Source organism: Falco peregrinus, chromosome 11 (assembly GCF_023634155.1).
Source record: "Falco peregrinus isolate bFalPer1 chromosome 11, bFalPer1.pri, whole genome shotgun sequence".
NCBI lineage: Eukaryota > Metazoa > Chordata > Aves > Falconiformes > Falconidae > Falco > Falco peregrinus.
In genome coordinates this window covers 22867738-22887500 of record NC_073731.1, presented here as the reverse complement: position 1 = coordinate 22887500, position 19763 = coordinate 22867738, and the positions used below count along the sequence as shown (strand labels likewise).

Genomic DNA, 19763 nt, shown 5'->3' with positions numbered 1-19763 from the left:
GGTGTCAGAGACAGTTATGCAAGGGACATGATGTCTGTTTACATTACTGGCTCCTTGCACACAGGAAAGCAAAGAATGATAAAAATTTTTTACAAAATAAAATAAGATAAAGTGTCATTAATTCAGACAGGAAATCCAGAGCCTTACACCGTTACCAGGTCACTGTCTTCCAAGAGCATTCCTTATCAAGAAGCACATTAAGTTTGGCTGCCTCACGGCAATAACAACAAGGAGTGCTGTTGCTCGGGCCCGATTCTACCACCTGTACACCAGGTAGCATCCCGCCCTGCAAGCAACTTCCCTGGAGCCCAGGGATACCAAAATCCTGTTACATGCGAGTGGTAGGATCAGGCCCTGCTTTGTAGCATGTGTTGTAAAAGACTGTCTCCTGCTTTCTCTCAATTAATGCAAATGGAGTTTTTCAGAGAGCAGAATCAGGCTCTTACAATTAGGTCTTCATCTAAAAAACCATCTGAGGAGTTGGGATTTCAGAAGAGTTTTTGTAAATAAATGGCCAAGTCCTCAGGGGGTGGAAAGGGGTGGCCACCACTGGAGTTTTTTAAGCAGGCGATACTGGCACAGAATAAACCAGGGTCAAGGTTGACCTTTCTGTCTAGTGGTGTTCATTTGAAAGTGATCTAAACTAATTGCAAGATAACCGAAAGAGTTCTTGCTTACTGCATGTAAGATATTCTAATGGCACTTTCCGTAAAGATAATACTTGCCAATGAAAAAAAAAAATATATATATAAAAAAAATAAACACAGCAACACCAAAAACCTTCATGCTTTTCCTTCCCTTTGTGTAGTTGAACTACGCTTGATTGAGATCCAGCAATAAGTCCCAGACTCACACCAAAACCCTCATGTCAGGTTTCAAGTTTTGCATGTTTCCCAGCAAATTTGAGGTGCCTGACCACTGTTTCCCTCTCTCTTGCCCAATCCCAACCAAGGACACACATGGGGAGGGCTTGCTGTACCCTTGAGTCAGCAGCTCAGGAAATAGGCTGTCCTGCACCAGGTTGGAAGGTCATTGCCACGCATCCTTCCTCCCCAGTGTCCATTTTCCTCTCCCTGAGCCCCCGTACCAGCAGCTGCTTGCCAGCCCATCCCTGCCACCGCAAACACGCGGCAGGAGGTGCTCCAGAGCGATGCCCCCTCCTTCCCTCGCTGGAAGCTGAAAGCATCAGAGTTATCGTACACTTAACTCGGGTATTAAGCAACGTCTCCCATTTACCCTGGTGTTATCCCGAGCCTGCAGACTGCCAGCTTTAAAGCTTACGTGCCATTCAGCTTAAATATGAGAAATAGTTCTACTTCAGCTGGACAAAACAGAATGGGTATTGAATGGCCCCTTAATATTTCGGTCTCAGAGGGCCAAAACCAATTCACACCTCAAGGGAAGTGGAATGGCACGTACAGCAGGATGCAAAATCCCAGCCATGACAGGCAGACTTTGAGACTGATTAGATTAGAACTGAATAAATAAGGAGCTCTTAGAGGGGGGAAATAATTAGGAAGTTTCTGTCCTTTATGAAGTACCAGTACTCTGGCTGCACATCACCACGAAACTACGTTTCATACATCTAATGTCTCTATACAGCTCTCCAGAAATACACAGTTAGAAAGATAGCTTAGGTTGTCAAGACCTATGTAGAAATCTTCAGAAGCACCATTTCTAAGTTACAGAGTTTAAAATTTGTGAAGGTTAAATTTGCTTTACACGTCACTTTTGAGACTCCTCATATGCCAAGTGTTTATGTTAAATTTACCATCCATGTCTTGAGCCCTATCTCGCACGATGCGGCTTTCTTAGAAACCGAACATTCTCCATGCCCATGTAATTAAAAATCGTACCGAGGGCCTCAGCACTTTCTAAGTCCACCCACAAGCATAGCTTGCAGTATTTTACTTACAAATTCACTTTCAAAACTTTTGTTTAAGGAGATATGATTACAATGTAGCTATGAATAACCTGTTAACAGCACAGCAGCTACAGACATGGGTTTATTTCTTATACATTTAATATGCATTGACATTTTAACTGGAAACATTAATTTCTAGGTATCCAAGAGTTACTGTTACCCAACCTTTGGCGAGAATGGTCTTCAGAAAGGAATACGATGTCAGGTGTTTAACCGCACTCATTACAAGTCAATCAATTTCTGTAATCAATTTTGTTACCTCATCTTGATCTATAAAGATACTGATCATTTTCTCCCAGATTAATTCACACACTTCCGAGATGCAAAGGAGATGTAAATGCTAACTCACCCTCCTCAGCCACTCTGAAGGACCCCAGCCTAACCTGAACAGCCATTAAATAGCAGCGAAGTGCTAAACTTGACGAATATTCATGGATGAATTCAAGGAGCTAACAGTTTAGAGCTGAAATCGTTCCTGTCTTTTCACAAGCCGACTACTTGATTTGGTCCAGCGTCTGCCTGCTTCATGTCAGCCCGTTATGCCAATACCACACAAGAAATTTAACACGCTTCTGCTAACAGAAATATTTAGATCTTTCCCTCTAAAGCGCTACACAGGGTATGGCTTTGCCAGAATCAGCCAGGGAGCGCAGGATGAAAATTATTCCAGTCAACAGCATTTCACGCGCAAAACCACAGCTAAAATACGAAGAACAGATGACATCTATTCACCCTAGATCTGTTCAGTGCTAAAATCACGTTAGCCACTAATGAGAAAGTACTACCTTTTAGTACAGCTCTGACACGAGTCTTCTTGGGAGAAAGGGTTATCTAACTCCCTCAGCTGAGCTCTCTAATCAAAGAATTTGAAACAAGGTAGAAATGATGAGCAACTATTTATGCAGTCACAACTACTTTTACCGGGATTTCTCTACAAGAAGAAGCAAAAACTAGAGCCTGGTTTACTTCAAAATTATGCTACCTGCTCTTTAGCGTTCAAGAAAAAAGCGACCCTTGTTTTAGGAACCTGGTGATACCCAGGGCCCAATCCAGCAAGGTGTTCAGCAATTCCTCTGAACGCCAAACATCCGCAATTCCCATCGACTACAGGGGGAACTGACTGAGCTTACTAACAGGAGGGATTCGGCATCTCATTAGTTCAGGCCTTCATTTTGGGGAGATGCAGGGCCCTCCATCATGTAGCCATGCTCGGCACTGCTTGAGGAAACAGATTCTTTGAATGAGAAAAAGAAACCAAGCTGCTCAAGGTAGAAAATTGAAAACGTTTTTACTCCTTTCAAGCCAGTTTGGTCCTTGTTATTTCACTGATGGTGAAGCAAGTAACTCACATGGTCTCTGTACAGAGACAACACTGAAACGTTTGCAAGATTCCTACTACGAACTCAGCCCAAGTTTTCCAAGATATTTTTTTTTCCATGCTACACGATGTCATTAAATCACAATTCTTGAATTAGTTAATCTAGCAGTTAGGCTGCAGTTTGGGACAGAATAAATCATTATTTAAGAGACTGAAAACTGCAGTTATTTAGAATTCTGCCTTGAATCAAATTAAACTCCAATTTCAAGATGTGTCCATTCTTACGAATATCACAAGTTGTCCATCATAAAAAAGAGAAGTCATCCAAACCGAGAGGTCTCAGAGTTCAACGGGCAGGAAAGTTAACTGTATATACTAACAGTGCCGTGCAGCGACTGTTATATACTTTACAGAAAAATGTAATAGGGAGCTGTTAGCAAAAAGTATATACATTGTAGTTTTTATCACAGTTCAACTCGTGAAATGTCGATACTCTGTCTACGCTTGAGTATTAATAAACATTTCACCGTGTGCGATATTGCTGCTAAAGGTAAGCTCTGGACAAAAAGCAGATAAAATAAATGCAGAATGAGCTGCAGCGGTCGTAAACTTTACGTGATTGATGGCAACTCGCAGGAAAACTGCGAGAAGAAGACATAAAGGGTATGTGTCACATGCAAATCTACGGGTGAGGACACTGCCTCCGTGTAATTCACCCTGCCGACTGCCAAACCTCTGCAGACGCTGGAAGTGACAAATAACCCGAGCTTTTACACCTCGCGGCGACACAGTCCTGCGCCTGTACCCAGCACCGGGCAGCACCGGCCCTCGCCGGCACCCAGCGGTGCCCACGGCCGCGCTGCCCCGCGCCCCCCGCCCGTGCCCGGCGCCGGCGGAGGGTTTGGGGGGGAGGGGGGGGGGCGGCCGCGCAGCCGGGCACGCCGCGGTGCTGGCCATCCGCGCTCGGGACCGGCGGGTTGCCTAGCCCTCGCCCCGGCAACTTTCACCCGACGCTGCAAGGCACCCCCGCCCGCCCCGCTCCCCGGCAGCCCCGCTCCGGCCCCCCGCGCTGCCGGGGACGCGAGTACCGCCGCACGGGTTGTGCCGCAGACGGGGAGCCCGCCGGCCCCGCTCCGGCCCCGCACACCGCCCGCCCGCCGGCTCCCCGCCGTCCCGCTCCCCCGGCACGGCCCCGGCCCCAGCCCGGCGGCACCGGGCCGACCCCCGCGGCCGCCCCGCCCGGCGCGCACCTGCCCGCACCCCCGCCGCGGCCCCCGCCGCCTCTGTCGCGCTGCCGGGCGACGCGGGGGATGCGCGCGTCTTGCGCCCCCTCCTCAAAGACGCGTGGACCCCAGGGCGGCCCCGCTCCGCCCCCGCGCAGCGCCCGGTGCCGGGGAGCCGTGCCCCGGCTGCCCGTCGGGCCGCCCGCTCCTGCCGGGCCCCGCGGTGGCGGTGCCCCCCCATCCCGGGCCGCTCACCGCCCCCCCCACCCCCAGCCCCGCGCGCCCGCTCCGCGCAGGCCCCACGCCCCCCCGGCACCGCTCCCTCCTGCGTTTTAACTCCGTCTAAACACATGGCAAAGTGCTGCGGGTCACCCAGCCGATAAACAGAAAATCAAAAAAGCCAAGAAAGATCTCCGCCAGAGGCTAAGGCGACATCAAATCCGCCCCCCTCCCCAAGATAAAACAAACAACAACCAAACAAACACAAAGTACGAATAATCCTAATCTTTTCCCAGATCAAGGCTCTTATCCCGCGACTTGCATTTGATCTTTCCTCATGTGCTCGCTACCTACCACTCAAATCCCATTTTCTGCACATTTCCACAATTCGCAGCTCGTCCCAGCCTTGGAAATGAAAAAGTAATTGCAAGGATAAGAAGAAGAAGGTGAAGAAAAAGTCCCTGCCCTTCCCGGTCGGGGTTAAAAAGGAGAACTAGCGACATGCAAATGACAAGCAAATTGGAAGAGACAAAAAGAAAGGCAGCTATAATAAACAAGACAAAGAGGAGGCTCAGAGGAGCGGAGCAGGAGTTTGAGGCAGGGGATGGGGAACTTCGGCGGGGACGGGGGGAGGAGGAAGCTGGGAACAACAAAAAGAAGCCAAATACTCGCCGCGCTCGCCGTCCCCGCAAAACTGCCCTGCGACCCACGGAACGCAATTGAGCCTGGTCCGCAAAAGGTGGCAGCGAGGGCGCGGAGGGGAAGGGGGAAGGACCCCTAACAGCGAGCAGGTCACTTACTCTTCAGCCCTGGGCAGGCTCCGGTGAGCGCTCCATCGGGCTCGGCGCTTACCGGTCCTTACCGCTTTAGCTACGGGGGAATTAAAACTACTCAGCTAATAAAGTCATTGCAATTATGCCCCCTGGAAAAAGAAGCACAGGTTTGATAACGGTGATCAGTATTTTGCCGGGGATTTCAGGCCCCCCCCCGCCACCCCCCCACCCCACCCCCCCGCCCCAGACCGTTTAAAGCAGCCCAAGCAAGCGCGAATTTAAAAAAAAAAAAAAAAAAAAAAAAAAGACCCGAAAAGGCCGAAAAAGCGGGGAGGGACGGAGGGGACGCGGAGAGGGAGCGGGTACTTACTCCGTGCAAAGGCGACGAGACTGAGCCTCTTTTTTTTTTGCCGGTGGAAAGAGAGAAAGGGAGACACGCACACGCACATGCACCCACCGCACGCGCCCCGCACACGCACACACGCGCAGCCGGCCACGCGCGCGCAGCCGGCGAGCCCCGCCGCTGATGAATATGATAATGGGGCGAGGGAGGGCGAGTGCGGGCGGGCGGGCAGCGGCCGCGGGGCCGCGGGCGCGGAGCGGAGCGGGCGCGGGGGCGGAGTGGCGCGGAGCGGCGCGGAGCGGGGCGCGGGGCAGGGCTGGGCTGGGCTGGGCTGGGCTGGCCGAGCCGAGCGAGCGCTCCGCACCGCCACAAGATTTACTTTAAGACACAGCTGAAGGAAACAGGAAGACCAGACGTCACGCTCGGAGTGACGTGGGCCCGGCCCGGCGCCCAATCGGGAGGCTCCTTGGGACGGGCGGGGGGGACGGGGAGAACTTGGCAGGAGCGGGGAGCGAGGAGCGGGGAGAGCGGGGGGAGGCGCCGCCCCGCCCCCGCGGGAAGGTGGTGGCGGCCGCGCACCTGCGGGGGGGGGGGGAGCGGGCAGGGGCCCGACGGGGCGCCCCCCCGCATCCCGCGGCGCGCGGGGGAGAGGCGGACAAAAGCCGCCCCGCGCGGCGGTGGGGGCAGCGGGAGAGTGAGAAACTTTAGGAAAGTCACCCCCGCGGTGCCCCACGCGGGGAAGTTTCCCACGAGGGGGGGTTCCGCGGAGGGGCGCAGGGACTGGTGCCCCAGGGCGCGGAGAGCACCGTTGGGGCGGCCAAGCACAGCCCCGCTCGCATGCGCTGCGCAGACGCGGGGCACAAACTTTCGGAGGAGCCGGTCCGCGGCCGCCCCCCGCCCGGCGCGGTGGCCCCGGCCGGTGGGCAGAGCGGTGGCCCCGGCCGGTGGGCAGAGTGGTGCCGGTGGGCAGAGCGGTGGCCCGCATCCTCACACGCGGCTGTGCGCGGGGCCCCGCGGTCGCTTCCCACATGCGAGGCACAAAATACACACGAAAACGAGCATCAGGTAGCGCCGCGCGGAGCAGCCATCGGTGCCGACCCCCGGCCCCGGGCCCTGCTCGGCGCGCCACAAGTTTCGGGCAACCCAAACCCACCCCCGGCTCCGCACAGCCTGCGCCCGGCCGGCTCCGGCGGGAAGGCTTTGGGGGAAAATATGTTTTTTTTGGGGAAAAAATAACCTAAAGAGGATCGTCCCAGCAGGTCCGGGCTGCGATCCGGACCGGAGCCTGCCGGGCGCGCTTTGCCCCGCCGTGAGTACGGCTCTCCGCGGCGTGGGGCGGGGAGAGCCCGCACCCCGGTCCCGGTTGCTGCGGAGGGTCGCCCGGCCGCTGCCGGCGGAGAGACGAGGCTTCCCGTAAGAAAACGGCCTTAGGCTGGCAGGCGGCAGGGGAATAAACTGAGGAGAGGGAGTACTGCCCTGCGGAGGGACAGACGGCAGCGGAGCGCTGCAGGGCGCTCGGCGGCAGGTAAGAACGGCGCTGCCGCGCCGGGCCCGTCCGCGCCCGCCCCTCGGGGCTGCCGTGCGGGGCGCCCGGGCCGGCGGGAGAGAGAGCCCCGAGCGGAGGGGGCAGCCCGGACGGGGCGAGGGCGGGCAGCGCCGGCGCGGGCCGCCCCCGACAAAACTTGAGCCTCAGCGCAGGGCCGGCGGCGAGGGGCCGGGCCGCGCCTCGCCCCCCGCCCGCCCGGCGGCTGTCGGCCCGGGGAGCCGCTCCGCTCCCCCGCCCCTACCTCCCACCGTAAGGATCTGTCTCGCTCGAGGGGACCCGCGGCGCCCAGCCCCACGCGTGGGTGCGGACGGCTCCGTCGCCTCCCGCGGGGCTGGCCGGGCGCGGAACCCTTCGGAGGGGCGCGCTGCCTTCCGCGGCAAAACCCGGGAGCCGGCACGGGCAGAACCCCCCCCCCCCCGGGGGCCTGCCCTGCCCGCGGGGCCGGAACGTGGGGCACCGGCCGGCGGGGCCGGGCTGGCCGCCGCGTCGGGGAGCGGGGTGGCTGCGGCGGGCGGGTGGGTGATGTGCAAACCACCCGCCGCGGGTGGCTAAGGAATCGCTCGGGACCGGCCGCAGCGGCCCCGTCGCGCTGCCGGAGCTGCCGCTGGGAAGCCGCTCCCGAGTTCCAAAAATAAGAAATCTCCCTGCCGCTGCCCCGGCCGGCGGATGGCGAGGGGATACAGCCGGCAACAGCCGCCCGAGAGCCCGGCACCGGGGCGGGAGGCGATGCCTTTCGGGCCCGCCGCGCCCGGCCCGTCGGGGCAGCAGGGCGGCGGGTGGCAGCAGCCCCGGCGCGGTCGCCGCGGTGCAGGGCCGGGGGGCCGCTTAAACCGCTGCCCCTCCGGCCCCCGCGGCGGCGGGAGAGCCCGCTTCTCGCCGGGCGCCCCCGCAAGCTGTGCGTGCCGTGCCTGGCTCCGGGGCCCGTCCCGGCGCTGGCCGCCTCAGCGCCGTGGGTGACGGCAAATCCCCGGTGCAACGGGGCGCGTCCCGGGGCGCTCCGCTGCTACCGCTGCCGTCCCCCAGCCCGGGCGCCGGGCGGCCCCAGAGTGGTGCCCGCTGCGCGTCGCGCCCTCCCGGCCCGCGGGAGCCTCTGCCCGCCGCGACGGCACCGCCGCCAGGTGTTTAAGGTGACACCCTGAGAAACCGGGGCGCCGGTCCCCCCGCCAGCGGGCAGCGGCGGGTCTGGGGCAGCGGGCCCGCGGCACCCCGACGGCGAGCGGCCCCGGGGCGGCCCACCAGCGCTGCGCGGCCCTCCGCGGGCGCGGGGAGGCGGCCCGGCCCGGCTCCGGCGGCAGAGCTCGCTCCCTGCGCTCCTGCGGGGCTCGGCTGGCCGGGGTGACACGTTCGGCTCCCGTTGTCGCTGTAAGTGCTGCAGGGGCTGCGGAACAAGGGCGTAGAAGTGCGCCTGGACGCAGGGGCAGATAGGCTAAATTTGGCGGGTGAATGACTCGCTTGAATTCTTTCCTTTTATTTTTTCTTTTTTTTTTTTTTTTTTTTTTTCTTTTAAAGGACACTGGGATACATGTAGAGATGAAGCTGAATCGTGCAAACTCTAATAAATAAGTAAATAGCTGCCGCCGACACTAAGCTTGTCGCCACCGGGGCTCAACTTAACTTCAACGACTGCTGATTTACCCAAAAGAGAAACTGAGGCACCGGGAGTGAAGCGATGTCCCCAAGGTCATGTGGCAGCGCAGCAGCAGCCAGCCGGGCCCCGGCCGTGGGTACCATGTGTGCAGGCTCCCACCTGCCACCCGACCCCTTTCCGTAGCTGCTTGCAGGGCACCTTCCTCCAGCCCCGTGTCTTGCAGCTTTTTCAGGGCTAAACACACCGGCCCTATGACCTGCCACACCAAGGCCAACTGGAATTAAATGCATGCTTTCCACTCACTCGCCCACCGTCTTGGACACTGAGTGCTCCAGACCCTTCCTCTCTTTTAATCCCGGATTTTAATCCCGGAGGATAGACAGCCCTGAAGGAATGCAAATTGATGTCTCAAAGCTTGGCAGCAAAAATAATCCCCCCACCCCATCACCTACATTTTTGAAGTGGAGGAAAAGCTCTTCCTCCAGAATTTAATCCCTCAGAGGGGGTCTGGAGGACCCCCGTGCCAGCAGCTCCCGTTCAGGATTTGTAGTGAGCAGAGTTGTCCCCGGTGCCGGCTCCAGGGCCCGACGCCTTGGGCAGTGGCGGGGCAGCCTCCTGCCGCTGTGGCTGGGTGCCTGGCTGTTGCTGTCCCTTGCTGCCCACCCCAGTCCCCTGACCGATGGCAGGCGTGGTCCCCGCTAGCAAACTGTAGTAGATTCCAGTGCATCTTCAAAGTCCTGTAGAATTACCAAGTCCTTTGCCTGGTAATTTACAGATCATAAGATAGTTACTAGGTTGTTTTCTTAGTAATTAACAGATCCCGAAGTAGTTACTGGGTCCTTGGTCCAGTGGCCTTCTTGGTCATTAATAGATTATAAGGTAGTCAAACTGTTTATTTTCTGAGTTATGGGCATATGGGATCCCAACAAAAAGCAATCTACGTTCACGAAGTTTGGATTCAAAGCCTGGGTGTGCTCAGGTCTGTGGGTTCTCTTCTCTTGCTGCTCTGCCTCTGCCTAACACTTGGTATGTTTTTCACAAACTTTAGGTTTCCTCCAGATATGGGGGTTGTCAGGTCTAGGTTCAGCTGCAAGGTTTGTCCCATCAGAATGAAATCCTCCTCCAAATTTTGTTGCCTCTGAAGAGAAAAGGTTTGTTGCAAGCTGACAGCTTTCCGTGCTTGCATTTCTTTCTTTAAGGGGGACCCCCCCAAAAAAACAACAACAACAAAACAGATGCAAGAAACTTAGGAAAACTTTTGCAGTGTGCCCGTGACCATGGGTGATTCCTCTGTCCCTCTGGAGTCTGACAACAAAATTGAAAGTGACAGGGGTATATTGTTGAAACTGCCTTTTCTTTGATCATTTTCCTTGCTGTGTCTGTTCCAACTAAATGAGGGAATGGGGCTACAAATACTAGTGGATTTTCTTTTTTTCTTTTCTTTTTCCTTTGTTCTTTTTTTTTTTTTTCTTCAGTGGTGGGGAAGGTCCAACTACTCTCATGCAAAGAAAGGAGAACACCCTGCAACCACAAAGGCCTGATGCTGCTCTTGCTTATGCTGATGTGAATTAAAAATAACTCTACTGATATCAATAAAGCATCATCAGTGTGTGTGAGAAAGGAGAACTGGGTGCCTGATGTGTGTAATTGCTGAATTTGGAGCCTTTCCTCTCTTCCCTTTGCCCTGGCTCCTCCTTTCAAAAAGGAAACCTTTGGAACAAAATGCCTTTAACCTGGAGAGTGAATGCAACCTAGGTGGTTCAGCAGAGTGCAATTTAATTCAAGAACCTGGTATTGATGGAAATAGAATTGTTAAAAAATAAAATAATAATAGAAAAGAAAAAAAAACCCAAACAAAAAAACCCAACCAAAAACCTCACAACCTCCAGAGAGGAGAAAGTGAACTAAACTAATCCTATTAAACGTGGTAGCATGTTTCTGTGCAGCTCGCTGAGAGATTAAGCACAGGAAAAGGGATAAGTGCTGCTTCAGTTTCACTAAACTAATGTGACAACTTGTCATTGGAAATCTTTACAGCTTGTTAGCAGATGACTAGCTGATTCAGATATGTTTTCTACCATTTCCTTTGTGTCTGGGGGTGATGTTTTTTCTTTCCTGTTCCTTTCTTATCCATACTGCTTTATTTTGCTTTTTAATCCTTCATGTCTCCTTCAAGTCAAAACATTTAACTTGCTTTAATCAATATTTTGTTTTGAAGATGTCCCTTGACCTTTTGTTTGCGCAAATTAACCTTCAAGGGCACCTCATTCATTCATTAACCTCAGTGGGATGCCGTATCCCTTGTACATGGCATTTTAGGATGCATAAAACATTTATGAATGTTTAGACATATTGCAGTGAATGACTGTGATACCGCTGCGGTTACTACTACTGCTACTATAATATATTCATTTTCCTTCCATCTCTGTCTTTCTTCCTCTCTCTTTCTCTCTTCCCTTCTTTTTTATTTTTCTCTTTCCTTCTCTTTCTTCCTTCCTCTTTCTTTCTTTTTCCTTTCTTTCTTTCTTTCTTTCTTTCTTTCTTTTTCTTTCTTTCTTTCTTTCTTTCTTTCTTTCTTTTTCTTTCTTTTTCTTTCTTTCTTTCTTTCTTTTTCTTTCTTTCTTTCTTTTTCTTTCTTTCTTTCTTTTTCTTTCTTTCTTTCTTTTTCTTTCTTTCTTTTTCCTTTCTTTCTTTTCTTTTTCTTTTTCTTTCTTTCTTGCTTTCTTTCCTTCTTTCTTTTTCTTTCTTTCTTTTTCCTTTCTTTCCTTCTTTCTTTTTCTTTCTTTCTTTTTCCTTTCTTTCTTTCTTTCTTTCTTTTTCTTTCTTTCTTTTTCCTTTCTTTCTTTCTTTCTTTCTTTTTCTTTCTTTCTTTTTCCTTTCTTTTCTTTCTTTCTTTTTCTTTCTTTCTTTTTCCTTTCTTTCTTTCTTTCTTTCTTTCTTTCTTTCTTTCTTTCTTTCTTTCTTTCTTTCTTTTTCTTTCTTTCTTTTTCTTTCTTTCTTTCTTTCTTTCTTTCTTTCTTTCTTTTTCTTTCTCTCTTTCTTTCTTTTTCTTTCTCTCTCTTTCTTTTAATCTTTAGCCCTTTCTTTTCCTTTCTTTCATCCTTTTGTTATTTTTCCTTACTTCTCTTTCTTTCTTTTTTTTTCCTCTTTTTCTTTCTTCACGTGTTGTTTGTGTGCAGAAGGCAAGCAAAACAGCCAGGCTGGGAGAACTTTTAGCATTAGTAACATAATTTCAAAAGCAGGTGTCTCAATGCCTTAGAAACATATGCTGAGTCTTAATTTTCTCCTCTCCTCTCCTCTCCTCTCCTCTCCTCTCCTCTCCTCTCCTCTCCTCTCCTCTCCTCTCCTCTCCTCTCCTCTCCTCTCCTCTCCTCTCCTCTCCTCTCCTCTCCTCTCCTCTCCTCTCCTCTCCTCTCCTCTCCTCTCCTCTCCTCTCCTCTCCTCTCCTCTCCTCTCCTCTCCTCTCCCCCTCACCCTTTTCTCTTTCCCTTGGCCCTCCCCCACTGTCAAAGGCATGATCGTTGAGTAAATGGAAAAAAACATTTTACAACATTAAAGGAAGACTGTTTAGAAAAGGAAGGCCCTGCTGAGGTGTAGAGGAAGCCTGTTTATTAACACTGGACACCTCTTATCTCAGGCAGCTCCAGATGGATGTCCCCTCAGTAATTCCCACTCTGCCAAGTGGGGTTAAGCAGGGTAACCACCTTGACGTGGGCTGGTGATCACCAGGGGATCATCGGCTCCTTCAGAGAGAAATTTTAGCAGAAACTTGGGGTGGGGGAGGGAGAGCCATCAGGCTCAGCATAAAAAGCTTGCACGTGGCCAGATTTACCTTTGTGGCTGTAAATTGCTTGCTGCCTGGGACAGAGCCAGGTTTTGATTGAGAGATAAAGTAGTTCAAATCTGTCAATAATTAACTGTCACTCAATTAAGGCTTTCTTAACAAATTAGCACTTGGTAGCACCTAGGGTGCAGGTTTTTCATGGGAAAAGGCTAATAGAGTGACGTTGGCCATTAAGTTTGCCCACTGAGTATCAGCTAATGTCCTGCTCGGTTTAAACACCACTGTGTAAGTTTGGTGAATTTGTTCCCAAACCCCGTTTCTGCCAGATTGCTTTTCAGATTAACCATTTGTGCTTTACCAAGCTAAACAGCGCAGGGCAGGCTTTGCAAATAGGAGAGCTATCCCTGATTGCTCAGGGTTGCCTGGCTGTCAGCTAGGAAGGAGCACCCTGATGTAAATGAGGCCGTGCAGGTTTGCATTTACAGAAATTGGGTGGAGCCCCTCTAAAACCATGCAGGTCCATGTGGATGGATGGAGCAGAGTTACGTACTCTGCCTCCAGTGTAAGCTGCTGCGATGTGTTTCTGTCTCACACAGGGCCTTGCTCTTCCCCAGCCTGCTCCTTGCAACGGGTTGGTCGGAATGCTGAAAGGAAAAACATTTCCACCCGCTTTATCCCACGCAGAAATTCTCATCCAAGCCGCTGCCACGGGTCTGCAACCTCTTGTCACTTCCATCCTTACATGGCCCTGGGTACCTGGCTTCACCAAGGCTCATCGGGTCAAATGCATTTCCAGGCACATTGCAAAGCTCCGTGTTTATGCCTGTCTCCCAGATTCCTCAAAGAATCCTTCTGTGGCGATAGAGGTAGCATTAGCGTTTCTCTGGTAGCAGATGTTTTGTCAATTTGCTTTCAACCCCCTCCAAACTAGCAATGCTGTGGGTGTGTCATCCCACTCTTCCTTTTAATTCTCCATTCAGAAATTGTAAGTGAATGTCCGATGTCAGCCGGATCAAGCAGAGCCTTCCCAGTTTACATCAGCTGGTGCTGTGGCCCCGTGTTTGTGCATGCTGCTGGATCAACGCTGACGGGACGGGAATTCCCTTGGTAAATTAATTCACAGCAAACCACAGACTCTGGAAGTGATGATCATTTGTCACATCAACCCTGCTGAGGAGGAAACCATCTCTTGAGAGTCAGAAAACCTTTTGCTTTCCATTGGCATTGAATTCTCCTGGTGTCACACGCAGTTGCACCTCCAGGAGGTGTAATCACTGAGTCTGTTTAGAAGTCAAATGCAAAACTCTGGCAAATGGAGGTTCTGATTCATACTGTATTACAGGAAAGGCTGCGAGGTGGGAGCTGATTTTAGCTTCAACTCTGATCTGTTCCTCTGATACGGTTTATGCTTAGTATGGGTTTGGTTAAATCAGTCACTGCTTACCTCGCTGAATAGCTTTCCATCTCTTTTGACCAAAGCATCCCTTACCTGCAGCATGGGCCAAAGCGATGCTGGACAAGAGTTTAAAAACAAAATTTGGGAAGCTTTCCAGATTGTTCTTTGTAAATGAAGACCTTGGGGATGCACACTGTTGTCTTGTACAAAAACTAATCCCGATGCATCTTTCTTTCTATTAATCATATCGGAAGAGCTACCAGAGAGGGACAGATCTTAGCCAGCGCCACCCTACCGAGGTTCAAAATTCTGAACTGTTTCAGCAACTTCCATGTGGAGGGGTTAAAAGCACATGAAAAAATACTTTGTGTTGCCCTGTCCTAGTACTTGCATTAAAAGTCTTAAGAAGTTTAAAAATCATAAAGCAGGAGAAAAAGAAGCACATTGGATAGTTTTAAACTGTGCCTACCCCGCTGAGTAATCAAAGCTGGTATTGAACAGGAAACGTAGTTTAATTTTTTAGACTTACCTTCTTTTGGTTCGTTGGCGGTTTTAAGAAAGAGGAAGATATATCTGTAGAGGGATTATAACCTGGGGAAAACTCTTGTGTGTGTGTGTGTGTGTGTGCGCGCGCGCTGAATTAAATTGTTTTTATATTATATAGTTTCAAGAACCCATCTTTTCTAATAAGAAGTCATTCCCATTATCTGAAGAATGCATACGATCTGTCGCCTCTAAGGACTCAGTCCCACAAGGCATCGAGGGACAACTTTTTCAGGGGCAGCGAGGCATCTAACAGCACTTTGAAACAGTTGCAAGTGCTATGCTATTAGTTTTCCTAGGACACAGGTGTCTGAACAGTTTTGTAAGGTCCTGAATGAGCCAATGGATGTAGGAGCCTAAAGCAGAGCATAGGCTGTCTCTAGGTGTCTGTATACAAACTGCCATCACGGATCATCCAGCCCCTGAGGTGCTCCAGTGCTGTTTCTGTGTTTGCCAAAGCCATCCCTCAGTGTGCAGCTATGTACAGGGGCATCTGGGAATCTTTCAGGAGTCAGTGCGCTGGCTTTGCCCACGCCAATGGGCTCCAACAGCACTGCACCCAGCACTGCTTTCTTTGCAAGATGTCCTCATGGTGGTGTCAGTTCCCATCTTTCATAGGATAGCCTATAAGTTAGGGTGTCTCTCCTAGGTGTGGGAAATTTGTGTTTACCAGGTTCCTTGTCCCAAAGCCAAGCAAATTCATGGCTCTCTCCTCTCTAAAAAGTGTGCTGGCCACCAGGCTGTGGGCTGGGATCGTTCTTACCACTCCTTGGAGGATTTTATCGCATTGCAGAAAGGAACCAAATTATCACAGGGTTAAAAGGAGAAGAAACAAGTGAGCTTGACTTCGTGAAAGGTGCTTAAAATGAGAGACTGGGAAGGGGTAGTGCTGTGCTTCCAGGATTGTGTATTTTACCTATCTATAATGGCTCTGTAATGCGAAATACGTCACTGTCCCGGGGAGGGGGGCCCAGGAGTCCCTCAGCCCGGGTGATGGTGCGTGCCACTGGGGCGTACTCTGCGTGCTGATCCTCTTTCTGGCCTTGGCAATCTGTGAGCCTTTCTGTAATGCTGCACAGCTTTGCTGGAGTGGATGGAGGATGTTGCAGCAATTAACATGAAGGCACTAACGTCTCTTATGGATTTTAGCCTTGAGTAGCTGAATCATTACGTACCTACGTAATGAAAAAAATTCATCCAGAGTGCCCTAAGCTCCCACTGAAGTTACTGGGCTCACACTCAGCAGTGTCAGGGCCAAAATAATGTAGGTGCCTTTTTCTGGAAAGGAGATACATCCCTGACATAGAGGTCAAATGGCATTTATAACAACATTAATAATTTCAGAGCATCATGCTATTGAATTCTAGGAATGATTAGACCAGTTTGGCAATACTGTTTAGTTGCTTTTACAACAGAAATATGCTGTTTGCCTCCTGAGAGATTCATAAGGAAAAAAATACAATCTATATCAATGAGTAAGATATTTTCCTTACCAGAGATATTGATTTAAATATTGACTTTGCTGCTGGAGGGTTATTTCACTCTGTGCTGCAGATACTCATTGTCAAGTGACATGTGTTTTATGTACTAATAAAAATGTGATTTCTGGCCCAGTAATCTTATCGGGATGATTCTGATTTTTTGCATTTGGTTTGGTCTGCAAGCAGTTGTCCTTTCTAAAATTGAGTAGTTATTTTCTTCGGAGTGTCAATGCGCTTCGCTTTATGTGAATTACTTGCAACTAAGATCAAAACAAACAAATGTTAAAAACAGTCCCACACACAGCCCCTTTGTCCTATTAGTTCGTTTTCCTTTCAATCTTTCAGCAATGGGTTTAGGCTCTGCAAGACAGAAGTTCTTTATTTAGCAACAGAAAAGGTGCCGCCGCAGAACCTGTTACAGCTTGTCAGAAAACCAGCCCGAGTGTGTTCTGGGACAAGGACTGTCTTTTTATTGCTAGGTTATACAACAGGTCTCACGTTGGCTTGCTGACCCCGATCAGGTCTGGCGATAGTAGTAACGACAACAATAGCTTATGCCACCGAGCAGCAACCCAATGCTCAGGAGGGCTGCGGCAGCTCCCGTCGCAGGCCAGACGTGCCAGCTGCTTCCTGTGCAAAGTACCAGCCCAGGAGGAAATAACCCAAGGAGTAAAAATCCCAGCCCCTCGTAGCCCCCAGCTTTTAGACATGATGATTTATTTCACCGGAGCATTGTATCCATGAAGCAGGGGTTATCACTGAATAGTTTCACTGATGTTAAAATTCTCCTCACTGGACAGCTGGTCCTGCCTGTGGAGCCTGGACCCGTGCGTGTGTGTAGAATTGCACGCTCTGAACAAAACCTCTCTGGAGGGCAGCTGGGTGTGCTGCTGCCATGCAGCTTGGTGGCACCGAGGTCCCGTGGCACTGGGAGCACTGAGGTGGTGGAGAGCAACCTGAATGCTTGTGGTCCCTCCCTCTTTCTCTTGCGTGCCGTCGGGACAAGGTGAAAATATGAGGCAATGTAACACACATCAGCTCTTTGGCCTCTTCAGGGATCACCCCAGCTGCCTGCAAGTGGGATGACAAGAAACTAGAGTAGTTTGCGGAGGGGAATTGCATGCAAAAGATTGCTTCTGCTCTGAAATTCCTGAGGTCAGCTGTGCCCATATCTTCTAGGCACTAGCACTACCCCCTTCGCAGCAGAGGACCACCGGCACCTGCACGCAGGAAGACGAGCTTTGCCTGGGAAAAGCCTCCCTGTAAATCTTTCCCTTGGGAGCACTGAATTTCAGACCATACGTATGGATGGTAAAAATCCTGTACCAAAACAGGCCTTTGCTCAGCTCCTGACCCATCAGGACAGAAAAAGGAGCAGAGACATACCCTTCTGGAGGTTATCCGCAGCCAAGGGGCGAAGCTGGCAGAAAGGCGAATCTTAGACCCCATTAGTAAAGCTCTTCTCTGCCTAGCCTCTGCTAATGGGGTTCTGGGACTAGAAGCTGTTTATTTTGGAAGAAACAGGGGGACAAAGGGGGATTTGGGTCACTTGCAGATTTTTCTTTTTCCTGGGTGAATTTAAAACAAACATGAGAACTGGAACTGCAGTGTAAATTCACCTTATTTTATATTCACTTATAACCTTTACTAGAGGTTACTTAGCTTAGTTATATCCCTTTCCATCTACTTACACACAAGGAATTTGCCTTTTTAACCACAGTGTTTTAACTGAAATTTTGGGGCAAACATGCCAAGTCTTTATTAACCCCAGCAGTATAATTTCTCATTACAAGACTGATTCAGAGGAAACAGCGTTGCTAAAACAGCTACTGAGTCCCAGCAAAAATGACAGTTTTCCTCAATCAGTTCCTTTTGTGACCTTGATCTGAACCTTAATCTGTTTTAGCAAAATTCTTTTTATTAGCCATTCATACTTAATCATACTGCTAATTTTCCTGTTTTTAAACTATCAATTTAAGGCTGCTTTTTCATGTAACTAATCAAGGCTGATGTATGTTATTTTGGCTATGATTTCTAATAATTATTCTTAAGAGTTTTTTAAGTCTCCATTTTCCATAGATAACTGTCAAAATTGTAGATAGGGGCAGAATGGCTTGTTTCTGTGATATTGCACATACAAGTCTGCTTTCTTATCTTTAGTGAAAATAACCATTACAAGCATTGTATGGGATATCTGAGCCTCATCTTCTTTTCTTTCCTAACATCAGCAGTTGGTTTTCATTAACATTATTGTTGCAGACGAGCATCATTGGAGGGAAGAAGGTTTTTAAGGATCAGGCTCCATCTGAGATATTTAGAATAAAAAAATAAACATATACTTGCAGCTGTCTCACAAAGATTGTAAACTGTTGTAGCTAGTGACTAGTGATTTTTCTTTGCCTATGATATTAAAGAACAGATTGTGTTACTATACTTATCTCTACCTTTACAAACAAATACACCAGGAAAATACGTTGAACAGAAGAAACCATGCTTGTTATCAAATGCTTAGCTACACTGACTACAGTTTTTTGTACTTTTTGGCAAAAGCCTCAAAACATATTGTGGCTTGATTAAGCTCTGAATTCTTTACAGTGTAAAGGGAGCCTTTTTGTGTCTGTAGTACGCACTCGGCTCTCCACCGAAGGCAGCAGTTCGCTGCTGTTACTTGCCATTCACACAGCTGCTGCACGGAGATCGCTCCCCCTTGTCCTGGGATTTGTACCCACCAGAAACGCTTCTCCCCCCACCAAACTGATTATCATCATGGCAGTGCTACGATCTTAAAAGCCTGGTACTTCTGATTAGGTTCTTGTTGAAGTTTGCGGAGTTGACCGAGTACCGGGGGCTTTGTGTGTGTGCAGCGGGGTGGTTGCAGGGCGTAAGACACATCCTCCCCAGTTACAGGTGCCACTGGAGCAGCACTTGGGGAGAAACTTCTCTCGCTGCATGCTCAGTGGGACTTTGTCAAATGATGTGCTAACATTCTCTTAGGAGTGAAGCAGATTTCTTAATTGCAAGTGAACTCAGTCTGACAGATAGGATTTTCTACCCTCAAGAGGAAGGAAAGCCAGAAACTTGGGGGTTTGGTTGATGGTTTGAGTTTTTTTCTGTGGGTTTTTGTTGGGGTTTTGTGTTTTGGTTTGGGTTTTTTTGGTTGGTCAGGTTTTTTTTTTGTTTGTTTGGGGTTTTTTTTTGTTTTTTTGTGGTTTGTTGGTTTATTTTTTTGTGGAAGATGCTCAGATGTCTTGGTAATGGGTTCCTGTGCCAGATGGAAGGCAATGGCTGGAAGAGTAGACGAACAAAGACTCTTCACAATCTTTTTCCCTAATTAAATTCTTTTTTCTGTAAAAGTGTTTTCCCCACTAGATTGAAAGGATTGCCATGTATGAATGTTTAACAAACTACAGGTTAATTGTGTTATATTTATCTGTACAAAAATTAATGTTATATGTAAAAATGGATGAAAGTGCTTGAATAGTTCATTAATTAACTCAGCCCTATTGTTAGCAGGGTTGGCATTAGAGGAAAGAATAATGCCTTTTCAGTTCAAAACCTTCCCTCCCTCCCAATCCATTTTATCTCTTCTTGTCACTTCCTATTAGCTGATCATGACATCTTATCT

At 50.0% G+C, this 19763-nt stretch overlaps 1 protein-coding gene and 1 long non-coding RNA gene across 10 annotated transcripts in view; one reads left to right on the top strand and one right to left on the bottom strand.

Annotated features, from left to right (window-relative positions):
- PROX1 (prospero homeobox 1) overlaps positions 1 to 7674 on the bottom strand; it is a 51512-nt gene extending 43838 nt beyond the window's left edge. The window contains exons 1-2 of one of the 8 annotated variants that reach the window (XM_055816026.1): positions 5828 to 6150; positions 5485 to 5606 (exon numbers count right to left, since the gene is read on the bottom strand). The gene's annotated coding sequence lies outside the window, so the exon portion shown is untranslated. Of the gene's footprint in view, positions 1 to 4492; positions 4512 to 5038; positions 5455 to 5484; positions 5607 to 5827; positions 6152 to 7587 lie in introns of those variants that run through there. The other 7 variants (XM_055816027.1, XM_055816028.1, XM_055816031.1 and 4 more) reach the window with 7 other exon arrangements.
- Positions 6420 to 19763, top strand: part of LOC114012555 (uncharacterized) — a 67537-nt gene continuing 54193 nt past the window's right edge. For both annotated transcript variants that reach the window (XR_003555096.2, XR_003555095.2), the window contains exon 1: positions 6420 to 7325. This is a non-coding gene — a long non-coding RNA (uncharacterized LOC114012555). The remainder of the gene's footprint in view (positions 7326 to 19763) is intronic.